This window comes from Hyla sarda, unplaced genomic scaffold (genome assembly GCF_029499605.1).
Source record: "Hyla sarda isolate aHylSar1 unplaced genomic scaffold, aHylSar1.hap1 scaffold_2561, whole genome shotgun sequence".
Taxonomy (NCBI): domain Eukaryota; kingdom Metazoa; phylum Chordata; class Amphibia; order Anura; family Hylidae; genus Hyla; species Hyla sarda.
This window is the reverse complement of record NW_026609248.1, coordinates 1-15025: the sequence shown is the minus strand read 5'-3', so window position 1 is coordinate 15025 and position 15025 is coordinate 1. Positions and strand designations below refer to the sequence as shown.

At 45.9% G+C, this 15025-nt stretch overlaps 6 non-coding genes across 6 annotated transcripts; all 6 read left to right on the top strand.

Annotated features, from left to right (window-relative positions):
* Window positions 1-1604: 1604 nt before the first annotated feature.
* Window positions 1605-1795, top strand: LOC130323899 (U2 spliceosomal RNA). The gene has a single exon (XR_008869083.1). It is a non-coding gene; the product is annotated as a U2 spliceosomal RNA (small nuclear RNA).
* A 2096-nt stretch (window positions 1796-3891) lies between these two features.
* LOC130323891 (U2 spliceosomal RNA) lies at window positions 3892-4082 on the top strand. Its single transcript, XR_008869078.1, has one exon. It is a non-coding gene; the product is annotated as a U2 spliceosomal RNA (small nuclear RNA).
* A 2086-nt stretch (window positions 4083-6168) lies between these two features.
* LOC130323898 (U2 spliceosomal RNA) lies at window positions 6169-6359 on the top strand. Its single transcript, XR_008869082.1, has one exon. It is a non-coding gene; the product is annotated as a U2 spliceosomal RNA (small nuclear RNA).
* Window positions 6360-8450: 2091 nt separating this feature from the next.
* LOC130323897 (U2 spliceosomal RNA) lies at window positions 8451-8641 on the top strand. The gene has a single exon (XR_008869081.1). It is a non-coding gene; the product is annotated as a U2 spliceosomal RNA (small nuclear RNA).
* A 2094-nt stretch (window positions 8642-10735) lies between these two features.
* Window positions 10736-10926, top strand: LOC130323894 (U2 spliceosomal RNA). The gene has a single exon (XR_008869080.1). It is a non-coding gene; the product is annotated as a U2 spliceosomal RNA (small nuclear RNA).
* A 2096-nt stretch (window positions 10927-13022) lies between these two features.
* On the top strand, window positions 13023-13213 carry LOC130323882 (U2 spliceosomal RNA). The gene has a single exon (XR_008869069.1). It is a non-coding gene; the product is annotated as a U2 spliceosomal RNA (small nuclear RNA).
* Window positions 13214-15025: the final 1812 nt, after the last annotated feature.

Below are 15025 nucleotides of genomic sequence, written 5' to 3'. Positions count from 1 at the left end.
TCTCCTGGCTGTTCACACAGGTGTGTCATTGCTGTACATTGACCATGCATTGCTTCTGTGGTATTGCAAAGGCAAAGACAAATGCTTCCAGCCATCCATTGCACTAATGGATTGGTCATCAGCTGGCTGTCTATGTCCCGCATCAATATAGACCAAAGTACAGAGGGTTAGGCTATGCTATTGTGCACCTACCTGATGCATCAGAAGGTGCGAGGCCCTTGCTAAATTCTGTGCACAGACTTTGAGATCTATACTTTAGACTGTATCTAAACCTGCTCCAACATGGACTGACATTCTGGCCTACTTTCAGCCGATGCGACTTGTCTGTCGCTGAACAGTCGCTTTTTATGTATTCAGCACCTATGTATAATGTTGTAAAAATGCTCTAGAAGCTAAAGTCGCAGAAATGTCACACATATTTGGCCTGCAACTTTCTGTGCGACAAATTCAGACAGGAAAAATCAGTATAAATCCTTAGAAAATTATCCCCCAGTGTCTCCATCTGCTGGCGGTATTGAATAAGCATTGCTGCACTGATGGGGTATGCATTAGACGAAAAAAAAGAAGAAAAAGAAGAATAATACGCCCAGAAAAGAGGCGAAAAGGAGAAAAACGTAAAAAAACGTGAAAAAAAAGTAAGAGGAAGAGAAGGGAAAAAAAGGTGGAAATGGGTTTAAAAGTGATTTCGGCGGAGAAATATATATATATATATATATATATATATATATATACGCGCACACACACACATATATATAAACGTATTCTCCGTTGAGATATTGCAGCCGCTGCTGTGTCCAGGCCCAGGAGCCTTAGCACTGTGCTGTGATGTCACTCAATACCACTGACATCACTAGGTGTAAACAACATCTCTCCTTTGCTGTGTATGTGACTATGGAGCTGTTTGGTGATGTCGTCTATTATGGCCTTCATAGAAGCAACAGGAGATTGTTGCATCCATCTAGAACCCTCAGAACTACAGTGCTATGATGTCACTCACTTCCACAGGCCTTGCAGAGTGTAAACAACAACAACCCAGCTTTGTTGTGTATGTAACCATAGGGATTTGTGATGTCACCTAGAACCTTCACAGCAGCGACAGCTTTATGAGGAGCATCAGCACTGCTCTGCCTGAGCAGAACCATCACCGCCATAGGTTGTCAAATAACCCGGGTTTAACCCACACAGGTAAGTCCAATGGGGTGCAGGCATGTCCTCTATGCTTACAGCTTCCCGTGGGTGTTGGTTTGATACCGTTTGGGGACAGCCAAGGAGGCATCTGCAGGCAACAAAGGTAGGTGTGTGCTTGTGTGTGTGTTTCCTATGCAGATCCTAAGCCCAGTGTCACATGCAAGTAGGAGGAGTAAGAAGGGTTCCTGGCAAATCCGGGTTATGGATTGCATTTAAAAAGGCCCCGTGGGAGTGCAATGGGCCCCTGTCTTGCTGCTTAGCAATAATGGTATGGGTTTAGGTTCTGCTGTGTGTACTGGTGGTTGACTGCCCCCCAGCCCAGAGTGTGCATGGAAAATTGTCTGGCAGCCTCCCTGACAGCAAGCAGTGATAGTGCCCATGAAGGGCACCTTGTTGGGCCCGCCCCTTTCACGGTTATCGCTTCTCGGCCTTTTGGCTAAGATCAAGTGTAGTATCTGTTCTTATCAGTTTAATATCTGATACGTCCCCTATCTGGGGACCATATATTAAATGGATTTTTGAGAACGGGGGCCGATTTCGAAGCTTGCTTCCGTCGCCCTATGCATTGACCCGATATGGCAGTATCTTCGGGTACAGTGCACCACCCCCTTACAGGGTTAAAAAGAAAGATTCCTACTTTCATTGCTACCTGCTTGCTGGCTAGCCAGCTAGCCAGCCCTGTGGGCCTTGCTGCTGCTGCAGCCAAAAAACAAAAGGTGGTGCTGCTGCTGCTTCTGCTGCTTCTGCTTCTGCTTGTGTCTGGCCGCTGTTGGAGCGTCCAGGCACAGGACTTCTGCTGCTGCTGACTAAATGGCCTCCTTAATTGGATCATTTGAGTAGCCAGCACACCTGTGCAGGTAGGGCATGACATGATAGGCAGCTGCCTTGATAGCGGGTGGGTGCTGAATGTTCCTAATTGACAAAATAAGATTAATGCTTATGAAGAAATATAAAATCTCATCCCTTCCCCAATATCGCGCCACACCCCTACCCCTTAATTCCCTGGTTGAACTTGATGGACATATGTCTTTTTTCGACCGTACTAACTATGTAACTATGTAACATAACATGGGGGGGGGGGGGGGGGTCTCCTGGCTGTTCACACAGGTGTGTCATTGCTGTACATTGACCATGCATTGCTTCTGTGGTATTGCAAAGGCAAAGACAAATGCTTCCAGCCATCCATTGCACTAATGGATTGGTCATCAGCTGGCTGTCTATGTCCCGCATCAATATAGACCAAAGTACAGAGGGTTAGGCTATGCTATTGTGCACCTACCTGATGCATCAGAAGGTGCGAGGCCCTTGCTAAATTCTGTGCACAGACCTTGAGATCTATACTTTAGACTGTATCTAAACCTGCTCCAACATGGACTGACATTCTGGCCTACTTTCAGCCGATGCGACTTGTCTGTCGCTGAACAGTCGCTTTTTATGTATTCAGCACCTATGTATAATGTTGTAAAAATGCTCTAGAAGCTAAAGTCGCAGAAATGTCACACATATTTGGCCTGCAACTTTCTGTGCGACAAATTCAGACAGGAAAAATCAGTATAAATCCTTAGAAAATTATCCCCCAGTGTCTCCATCTGCTGGCGGTATTGAATAAGCATTGCTGCACTGATGGGGTATGCATTAGACGAAAAAAAAGAAGAAAAAGAAGAATAATACGCCCAGAAAAGAGGCGAAAAGGAGAAAAACGTAAAAAAACGTGAAAAAAAAGTAAGAGGAAGAGAAGGGAAAAAAAGGTGGAAATGGGTTTAAAAGTGATTTCGGCGGAGAAATATATATATATATATATATATATATATATATATATATATATATATACGCGCACACACACACATATATATAAACGTATTCTCCGTTGAGATATTGCAGCCGCTGCTGTGTCCAGGCCCAGGAGCCTTAGCACTGTGCTGTGATGTCACTCAATACCACTGACATCACTAGGTGTAAACAACATCTCTCCTTTGCTGTGTATGTGACTATGGAGCTGTTTGGTGATGTCGTCTATTATGGCCTTCATAGAAGCAACAGGAGATTGTTGCATCCATCTAGAACCCTCAGAACTACAGTGCTATGATGTCACTCACTTCCACAGGCCTTGCAGAGTGTAAACAACAACAACCCAGCTTTGTTGTGTATGTAACCATAGGGATTTGTGATGTCACCTAGAACCTTCACAGCAGCGACAGCTTTATGAGGAGCATCAGCACTGCTCTGCCTGAGCAGAACCATCACCGCCATAGGTTGTCAAATAACCCGGGTTTAACCCACACAGGTAAGTCCAATGGGGTGCAGGCATGTCCTCTATGCTTACAGCTTCCCGTGGGTGTTGGTTTGATACCGTTTGGGGACAGCCAAGGAGGCATCTGCAGGCAACAAAGGTAGGTGTGTGCTTGTGTGTGTGTTTCCTATGCAGATCCTAAGCCCAGTGTCACATGCAAGTAGGAGGAGTAAGAAGGGTTCCTGGCAAATCCGGGTTATGGATTGCATTTAAAAAGGCCCCGTGGGAGTGCAATGGGCCCCTGTCTTGCTGCTTAGCAATAATGGTATGGGTTTAGGTTCTGCTGTGTGTACTGGTGGTTGACTGCCCCCCAGCCCAGAGTGTGCATGGAAAATTGTCTGGCAGCCTCCCTGACAGCAAGCAGTGATAGTGCCCATGAAGGGCACCTTGTTGGGCCCGCCCCTTTCACGGTTATCGCTTCTCTGCCTTTTGGCTAAGATCAAGTGTAGTATCTGTTCTTATCAGTTTAATATCTGATACGTCCCCTATCTGGGGACCATATATTAAATGGATTTTTGAGAACGGGGGCCGATTTCGAAGCTTGCTTCCGTCGCCCTATGCATTGACCCGATATGGCAGTATCTTCGGGTACAGTGCACCACCCCCTTACAGGGTTAAAAAGAAAGATTCCTACTTTCATTGCTACCTGCTTGCTGGCTAGCCAGCTAGCCAGCCCTGTGGGCCTTGCTGCTGCTGCAGCCAAAAAACAAAAGGTGGTGCTGCTGCTGCTTCTGCTGCTTCTGCTTCTGCTTGTGTCTGGCCGCTGTTGGAGCGTCCAGGCACAGGACTTCTGCTGCTGCTGACTAAATGGCCTCCTTAATTGGATCATTTGAGTAGCCAGCACACCTGTGCAGGTAGGGCATGACATGATAGGCAGCTGCCTTGATAGCGGGTGGGTGCTGAATGTTCCTAATTGACAAAATAAGATTAATGCTTATGAAGAAATATAAAATCTCATCCCTTCCCCAATATCGCGCCACACCCCTACCCCTTAATTCCCTGGTTGAACTTGATGGACATATGTCTTTTTTCGACCGTACTAACTATGTAACTATGTAACATAACATGGGGGGGGGGGGGGGTCTCCTGGCTGTTCACACAGGTGTGTCATTGCTGTACATTGACCATGCATTGCTTCTGTGGTATTGCAAAGGCAAAGACAAATGCTTCCAGCCATCCATTGCACTAATGGATTGGTCATCAGCTGGCTGTCTATGTCCCGCATCAATATAGACCAAAGTACAGAGGGTTAGGCTATGCTATTGTGCACCTACCTGATGCATCAGAAGGTGCGAGGCCCTTGCTAAATTCTGGCACAGACTTTGAGATCTATACTTCAGACTGTATCTAAACCTGCTCCAACATGGACTGACATTCTGGCCTACTTTCAGCCGATGCGACTTGTCTGTCGCTGAACAGTCGCTTTTTATGTATTCAGCACCTATGTATAATGTTGTAAAAATGCTCTAGAAGCTAAAGTCGCAGAAATGTCACACATATTTGGCCTGCAACTTTCTGTGCGACAAATTCAGACAGGAAAAATCAGTATAAATCCTTAGAAAATTATCCCCCAGTGTCTCCATCTGCTGGCGGTATTGAATAAGCATTGCTGCACTGATGGGGTATGCATTAGACGAAAAAAAAGAAGAAAAAGAAGAATAATACGCCCAGAAAAGAGGCGAAAAGGAGAAAAACGTAAAAAAAACGTGAAAAAAAAGTAAGAGGAAGAGAAGGGAAAAAAAGGTGGAAATGGGTTTAAAAGTGATTTCGGCGGAGAAATATATATATATATATATATATATATATATATATATATACGCGCACACACACACATATATATAAACGTATTCTCCGTTGAGATATTGCAGCCGCTGCTGTGTCCAGGCCCAGGAGCCTTAGCACTGTGCTGTGATGTCACTCAATACCACTGACATCACTAGGTGTAAACAACATCTCTCCTTTGCTGTGTATGTGACTATGGAGCTGTTTGGTGATGTCGTCTATTATGGCCTTCATAGAAGCAACAGGAGATTGTTGCATCCATCTAGAACCCTCAGAACTACAGTGCTATGATGTCACTCACTTCCACAGGCCTTGCAGAGTGTAAACAACAACAACCCAGCTTTGTTGTGTATGTAACCATAGGGATTTGTGATGTCACCTAGAACCTTCACAGCAGCGACAGCTTTATGAGGAGCATCAGCACTGCTCTGCCTGAGCAGAACCATCACCGCCATAGGTTGTCAAATAACCCGGGTTTAACCCACACAGGTAAGTCCAATGGGGTGCAGGCATGTCCTCTATGCTTACAGCTTCCCGTGGGTGTTGGTTTGATACCGTTTGGGGACAGCCAAGGAGGCATCTGCAGGCAACAAAGGTAGGTGTGTGCTTGTGTGTGTGTTTCCTATGCAGATCCTAAGCCCAGTGTCACATGCAAGTAGGAGGAGTAAGAAGGGTTCCTGGCAAATCCGGGTTATGGATTGCATTTAAAAAGGCCCCGTGGGAGTGCAATGGGCCCCTGTCTTGCTGCTTAGCAATAATGGTATGGGTTTAGGTTCTGCTGTGTGTACTGGTGGTTGACTGCCCCCCAGCCCAGAGTGTGCATGGAAAATTGTCTGGCAGCCTCCCTGACAGCAAGCAGTGATAGTGCCCATGAAGGTTACCTTGTTGGGCCCGCCCCTTTCACGGTTATCGCTTCTCGGCCTTTTGGCTAAGATCAAGTGTAGTATCTGTTCTTATCAGTTTAATATCTGATACGTCCCCTATCTGGGGACCATATATTAAATGGATTTTTGAGAACGGGGGCCGATTTCGAAGCTTGCTTCCGTCGCCCTATGCATTGACCCGATATGGCAGTATCTTCGGGTACAGTGCACCACCCCCTTACAGGGTTAAAAAGAAAGATTCCTACTTTCATTGCTACCTGCTTGCTGGCTAGCCAGCTAGCCAGCCCTGTGGGCCTTGCTGCTGCTGCAGCCAAAAAACAAAAGGTGGTGCTGCTGCTGCTTCTGCTGCTTCTGCTTCTGCTTGTGTCTGGCCGCTGTTGGAGCGTCCAGGCACAGGACTTCTGCTGCTGCTGACTAAATGGCCTCCTTAATTGGATCATTTGAGTAGCCAGCACACCTGTGCAGGTAGGGCATGACATGATAGGCAGCTGCCTTGATAGCGGGTGGGTGCTGAATGTTCCTAATTGACAAAATAAGATTAATGCTTATGAAGAAATATAAAATCTCATCCCTTCCCCAATATCGCGCCACACCCCTACCCCTTAATTCCCTGGTTGAACTTGATGGACATATGTCTTTTTTCGACCGTACTAACTATGTAACTATGTAACATAACATGGGGGGGGGGGGTCTCCTGGCTGTTCACACAGGTGTGTCATTGCTGTACATTGACCATGCATTGCTTCTGTGGTATTGCAAAGGCAAAGACAAATGCTTCCAGCCATCCATTGCACTAATGGATTGGTCATCAGAGCTGGCTGTCTATGTCCCGCATCAATATAGACCAAAGTACAGAGGGTTAGGCTATGCTATTGTGCACCTACCTGATGCATCAGAAGGTGCGAGGCCCTTGCTAAATTCTGTGCACAGACTTTGAGATCTATACTTTAGACTGTATCTAAACCTGCTCCAACATGGACTGACATTCTGGCCTACTTTCAGCCGATGCGACTTGTCTGTCGCTGAACAGTCGCTTTTTATGTATTCAGCACCTATGTATAATGTTGTAAAAATGCTCTAGAAGCTAAAGTCGCAGAAATGTCACACATATTTGGCCTGCAACTTTCTGTGCGACAAATTCAGACAGGAAAAATCAGTATAAATCCTTAGAAAATTATCCCCCAGTGTCTCCATCTGCTGGCGGTATTGAATAAGCATTGCTGCACTGATGGGGTATGCATTAGACGAAAAAAAAGAAGAAAAAGAAGAATAATACGCCCAGAAAAGAGGCGAAAAGGAGAAAAACGTAAAAAAACGTGAAAAAAAAGTAAGAGGAAGAGAAGGGAAAAAAAGGTGGAAATGGGTTTAAAAGTGATTTCGGCGGAGAAATATATATATATATATATATATATATATATATATATATATATATACGCGCACACACACACATATATATAAACGTATTCTCCGTTGAGATATTGCAGCCGCTGCTGTGTCCAGGCCCAGGAGCCTTAGCACTGTGCTGTGATGTCACTCAATACCACTGACATCACTAGGTGTAAACAACATCTCTCCTTTGCTGTGTATGTGACTATGGAGCTGTTTGGTGATGTCGTCTATTATGGCCTTCATAGAAGCAACAGGAGATTGTTGCATCCATCTAGAACCCTCAGAACTACAGTGCTATGATGTCACTCACTTCCACAGGCCTTGCAGAGTGTAAACAACAACAACCCAGCTTTGTTGTGTATGTAACCATAGGGATTTGTGATGTCACCTAGAACCTTCACAGCAGCGACAGCTTTATGAGGAGCATCAGCACTGCTCTGCCTGAGCAGAACCATCACCGCCATAGGTTGTCAAATAACCCGGGTTTAACCCACACAGGTAAGTCCAATGGGGTGCAGGCATGTCCTCTATGCTTACAGCTTCCCGTGGGTGTTGGTTTGATACCGTTTGGGGACAGCCAAGGAGGCATCTGCAGGCAACAAAGGTAGGTGTGTGCTTGTGTGTGTGTTTCCTATGCAGATCCTAAGCCCAGTGTCACATGCAAGTAGGAGGAGTAAGAAGGGTTCCTGGCAAATCCGGGTTATGGATTGCATTTAAAAAGGCCCCGTGGGAGTGCAATGGGCCCCTGTCTTGCTGCTTAGCAATAATGGTATGGGTTTAGGTTCTGCTGTGTGTACTGGTGGTTGACTGCCCCCCAGCCCAGAGTGTGCATGGAAAATTGTCTGGCAGCCTCCCTGACAGCAAGCAGTGATAGTGCCCATGAAGGGCACCTTGTTGGGCCCGCCCCTTTCACGGTTATCGCTTCTCGGCCTTTTGGCTAAGATCAAGTGTAGTATCTGTTCTTATCAGTTTAATATCTGATACGTCCCCTATCTGGGGACCATATATTAAATGGATTTTTGAGAACGGGGGCCGATTTCGAAGCTTGCTTCCGTCGCCCTATGCATTGACCCGATATGGCAGTATCTTCGGGTACAGTGCACCACCCCCTTACAGGGTTAAAAAGAAAGATTCCTACTTTCATTGCTACCTGCTTGCTGGCTAGCCAGCTAGCCAGCCCTGTGGGCCTTGCTGCTGCTGCAGCCAAAAAACAAAAGGTGGTGCTGCTGCTGCTTCTGCTGCTTCTGCTTCTGCTTTGTGTCTGGCCGCTGTTGGAGCGTCCAGGCACAGGACTTCTGCTGCTGCTGACTAAATGGCCTCCTTAATTGGATCATTTGAGTAGCCAGCACACCTGTGCAGGTAGGGCATGACATGATAGGCAGCTGCCTTGATAGCGGGTGGGTGCTGAATGTTCCTAATTGACAAAATAAGATTAATGCTTATGAAGAAATATAAAATCTCATCCCTTCCCCAATATCGCGCCACACCCCTACCCCTTAATTCCCTGGTTGAACTTGATGGACATATGTCTTTTTTCGACCGTACTAACTATGTAACTATGTAACATAACATGGGGGGGGGGGGGGGTCTCCTGGCTGTTCACACAGGTGTGTCATTGCTGTACATTGACCATGCATTGCTTCTGTGGTATTGCAAAGGCAAAGACAAATGCTTCCAGCCATCCATTGCACTAATGGATTGGTCATCAGCTGGCTGTCTATGTCCCGCATCAATATAGACCAAAGTACAGAGGGTTAGGCTATGCTATTGTGCACCTACCTGATGCATCAGAAGGTGCGAGGCCCTTGCTAAATTCTGTGCACAGACTTTGAGATCTATACTTTAGACTGTATCTAAACCTGCTCCAACATGGACTGACATTCTGGCCTACTTTCAGCCGATGCGACTTGTCTGTCGCTGAACAGTCGCTTTTTATGTATTCAGCACCTATGTATAATGTTGTAAAAATGCTCTAGAAGCTAAAGTCGCAGAAATGTCACACATATTTGGCCTGCAACTTTCTGTGCGACAAATTCAGACAGGAAAAATCAGTATAAATCCTTAGAAAATTATCCCCCAGTGTCTCCATCTGCTGGCGGTATTGAATAAGCATTGCTGCACTGATGGGGTATGCATTAGACGAAAAAAAAGAAGAAAAAGAAGAATAATACGCCCAGAAAAGAGGCGAAAAGGAGAAAAACGTAAAAAAAACGTGAAAAAAAAGTAAGAGGAAGAGAAGGGAAAAAAAGGTGGAAATGGGTTTAAAAGTGATTTCGGCGGAGAAATATATATATATATATATATATATATATATATATATATATATATACGCGCACACACACACATATATATAAACGTATTCTCCGTTGAGATATTGCAGCCGCTGCTGTGTCCAGGCCCAGGAGCCTTAGCACTGTGCTGTGATGTCACTCAATACCACTGACATCACTAGGTGTAAACAACATCTCTCCTTTGCTGTGTATGTGACTATGGAGCTGTTTGGTGATGTCGTCTATTATGGCCTTCATAGAAGCAACAGGAGATTGTTGCATCCATCTAGAACCCTCAGAACTACAGTGCTATGATGTCACTCACTTCCACAGGCCTTGCAGAGTGTAAACAACAACAACCCAGCTTTGTTGTGTATGTAACCATAGGGATTTGTGATGTCACCTAGAACCTTCACAGCAGCGACAGCTTTATGAGGAGCATCAGCACTGCTCTGCCTGAGCAGAACCATCACCGCCATAGGTTGTCAAATAACCCGGGTTTAACCCACACAGGTAAGTCCAATGGGGTGCAGGCATGTCCTCTATGCTTACAGCTTCCCGTGGGTGTTGGTTTGATACCGTTTGGGGACAGCCAAGGAGGCATCTGCAGGCAACAAAGGTAGGTGTGTGCTTGTGTGTGTGTTTCCTATGCAGATCCTAAGCCCAGTGTCACATGCAAGTAGGAGGAGTAAGAAGGGTTCCTGGCAAATCCGGGTTATGGATTGCATTTAAAAAGGCCCCGTGGGAGTGCAATGGGCCCCTGTCTTGCTGCTTAGCAATAATGGTATGGGTTTAGGTTCTGCTGTGTGTACTGGTGGTTGACTGCCCCCCAGCCCAGAGTGTGCATGGAAAATTGTCTGGCAGCCTCCCTGACAGCAAGCAGTGATAGTGCCCATGAAGGGCACCTTGTTGGGCCCGCCCCTTTCACGGTTATCGCTTCTCGGCCTTTTGGCTAAGATCAAGTGTAGTATCTGTTCTTATCAGTTTAATATCTGATACGTCCCCTATCTGGGGACCATATATTAAATGGATTTTTGAGAACGGGGGCCGATTTCGAAGCTTGCTTCCGTCGCCCTATGCATTGACCCGATATGGCAGTATCTTCGGGTACAGTGCACCACCCCCTTACAGGGTTAAAAAGAAAGATTCCTACTTTCATTGCTACCTGCTTGCTGGCTAGCCAGCTAGCCAGCCCTGTGGGCCTTGCTGCTGCTGCAGCCAAAAAACAAAAGGTGGTGCTGCTGCTGCTTCTGCTGCTTCTGCTTCTGCTTGTGTCTGGCCGCTGTTGGAGCGTCCAGGCACAGGACTTCTGCTGCTGCTGACTAAATGGCCTCCTTAATTGGATCATTTGAGTAGCCAGCACACCTGTGCAGGTAGGGCATGACATGATAGGCAGCTGCCTTGATAGCGGGTGGGTGCTGAATGTTCCTAATTGACAAAATAAGATTAATGCTTATGAAGAAATATAAAATCTCATCCCTTCCCCAATATCGCGCCACACCCCTACCCCTTAATTCCCTGGTTGAACTTGATGGACATATGTCTTTTTTCGACCGTACTAACTATGTAACTATGTAACATAACATGGGGGGGGGGGGGGGGGGTCTCCTGGCTGTTCACACAGGTGTGTCATTGCTGTACATTGACCATGCATTGCTTCTGTGGTATTGCAAAGGCAAAGACAAATGCTTCCAGCCATCCATTGCACTAATGGATTGGTCATCAGCTGGCTGTCTATGTCCCGCATCAATATAGACCAAAGTACAGAGGGTTAGGCTATGCTATTGTGCACCTACCTGATGCATCAGAAGGTGCGAGGCCCTTGCTAAATTCTGTGCACAGACTTTGAGATCTATACTTTAGACTGTATCTAAACCTGCTCCAACATGGACTGACATTCTGGCCTACTTTCAGCCGATGCGACTTGTCTGTCGCTGAACAGTCGCTTTTTATGTATTCAGCACCTATGTATAATGTTGTAAAAATGCTCTAGAAGCTAAAGTCGCAGAAATGTCACACATATTTGGCCTGCAACTTTCTGTGCGACAAATTCAGACAGGAAAAATCAGTATAAATCCTTAGAAAATTATCCCCCAGTGTCTCCATCTGCTGGCGGTATTGAATAAGCATTGCTGCACTGATGGGGTATGCATTAGACGAAAAAAAAGAAGAAAAAGAAGAATAATACGCCCAGAAAAGAGGCGAAAAGGAGAAAAACGTAAAAAAAACGTGAAAAAAAAGTAAGAGGAAGAGAAGGGAAAAAAAGGTGGAAATGGGTTTAAAAGTGATTTCGGCGGAGAAATATATATATATATATATATATATATATATATATATATATATATACGCGCACACACACACATATATATAAACGTATTCTCCGTTGAGATATTGCAGCCGTTGCTGTGTCCAGGCCCAGGAGCCTTAGCACTGTGCTGTGATGTCACTCAATACCACTGACATCACTAGGTGTAAACAACATCTCTCCTTTGCTGTGTATGTGACTATGGAGCTGTTTGGTGATGTCGTCTATTATGGCCTTCATAGAAGCAACAGGAGATTGTTGCATCCATCTAGAACCCTCAGAACTACAGTGCTATGATGTCACTCACTTCCACAGGCCTTGCAGAGTGTAAACAACAACAACCCAGCTTTGTTGTGTATGTAACCATAGGGATTTGTGATGTCACCTAGAACCTTCACAGCAGCGACAGCTTTATGAGGAGCATCAGCACTGCTCTGCCTGAGCAGAACCATCACCGCCATAGGTTGTCAAATAACCCGGGTTTAACCCACACAGGTAAGTCCAATGGGGTGCAGGCATGTCCTCTATGCTTACAGCTTCCCGTGGGTGTTGGTTTGATACCGTTTGGGGACAGCCAAGGAGGCATCTGCAGGCAACAAAGGTAGGTGTGTGCTTGTGTGTGTGTTTCCTATGCAGATCCTAAGCCCAGTGTCACATGCAAGTAGGAGGAGTAAGAAGGGTTCCTGGCAAATCCGGGTTATGGATTGCATTTAAAAAGGCCCCGTGGGAGTGCAATGGGCCCCTGTCTTGCTGCTTAGCAATAATGGTATGGGTTTAGGTTCTGCTGTGTGTACTGGTGGTTGACTGCCCCCCAGCCCAGAGTGTGCATGGAAAATTGTCTGGCAGCCTCCCTGACAGCAAGCAGTGATAGTGCCCATGAAGGGCACCTTGTTGGGCCCGCCCCTTTCACGGTTATCGCTTCTCGGCCTTTTGGCTAAGATCAAGTGTAGTATCTGTTCTTATCAGTTTAATATCTGATACGTCCCCTATCTGGGGACCATATATTAAATGGATTTTTGAGAACGGGGGCCGATTTCGAAGCTTGCTTCCGTCGCCCTATGCATTGACCCGATATGGCAGTATCTTCGGGTACAGTGCACCACCCCCTTACAGGGTTAAAAAGAAAGATTCCTACTTTCATTGCTACCTGCTTGCTGGCTAGCCAGCTAGCCAGCCCTGTGGGCCTTGCTGCTGCTGCAGCCAAAAAACAAAAGGTGGTGCTGCTGCTGCTTCTGCTGCTTCTGCTTCTGCTTGTGTCTGGCCGCTGTTGGAGCGTCCAGGCACAGGACTTCTGCTGCTGCTGACTAAATGGCCTCCTTAATTGGATCATTTGAGTAGCCAGCACACCTGTGCAGGTAGGGCATGACATGATAGGCAGCTGCCTTGATAGCGGGTGGGTGCTGAATGTTCCTAATTGACAAAATAAGATTAATGCTTATGAAGAAATATAAAATCTCATCCCTTCCCCAATATCGCGCCACACCCCTACCCCTTAATTCCCTGGTTGAACTTGATGGACATATGTCTTTTTTCGACCGTACTAACTATGTAACTATGTAACATAACATGGGGGGGGGGGGGGGGGTCTCCTGGCTGTTCACACAGGTGTGTCATTGCTGTACATTGACCATGCATTGCTTCTGTGGTATTGCAAAGGCAAAGACAAATGCTTCCAGCCATCCATTGCACTAATGGATTGGTCATCAGCTGGCTGTCTATGTCCCGCATCAATATAGACCAAAGTACAGAGGGTTAGGCTATGCTATTGTGCACCTACCTGATGCATCAGAAGGTGCGAGGCCCTTGCTAAATTCTGTGCACAGACTTTGAGATCTATACTTTAGACTGTATCTAAACCTGCTCCAACATGGACTGACATTCTGGCCTACTTTCAGCCGATGCGACTTGTCTGTCGCTGAACAGTCGCTTTTTATGTATTCAGCACCTATGTATAATGTTGTAAAAATGCTCTAGAAGCTAAAGTCGCAGAAATGTCATACATATTTGTCCTGCAACTTTCTGTGCGACAAATTCAGACAGGAAAAATCAGTATAAATCCTTAGAAAATTATCCCCCAGTGTCTCCATCTGCTGGCGGTATTGAATAAGCATTGCTGCACTGATGGGGTATGCATTAGACGAAAAAAAAGAAGAAAAAGAAGAATAATACGCCCAGAAAAGAGGCGAAAAGGAGAAAAACGTAAAAAAACGTGAAAAAAAAGTAAGAGGAAGAGAAGGGAAAAAAAGGTGGAAATGGGTTTAAAAGTGATTTCGGCGGAGAAATATATATATATATATATATATATATATATATATATACGCGCACACACACACATATATATAAACGTATTCTCCGTTGAGATATTGCAGCCGCTGCTGTGTCCAGGCCCAGGAGCCTTAGCACTGTGCTGTGATGTCACTCAATACCACTGACATCACTAGGTGTAAACAACATCTCTCCTTTGCTGTGTATGTGACTATGGAGCTGTTTGGTGATGTCGTCTATTATGGCCTTCATAGAAGCAACAGGAGATTGTTGCATCCATCTAGAACCCTCAGAACTACAGTGCTATGATGTCACTCACTTCCACAGGCCTTGCAGAGTGTAAACAACAACAACCCAGCTTTGTTGTGTATGTAACCATAGGGATTTGTGATGTCACCTAGAACCTTCACAGCAGCGACAGCTTTATGAGGAGCATCAGCACTGCTCTGCCTGAGCAGAACCATCACCGCCATAGGTTGTCAAATAACCCGGGTTTAACCCACACAGGTAAGTCCAATGGGGTGCAGGCATGTCCTCTATGCTTACAGCTTCCCGTGGGTGTTGGTTTGATACCGTTTGGGGACAGCCAAGGAGGCATCTGCAGGCAACAAAGGTAGGTGTGTGCTTGTGTGTGTGTTTCCTATGCAGATCC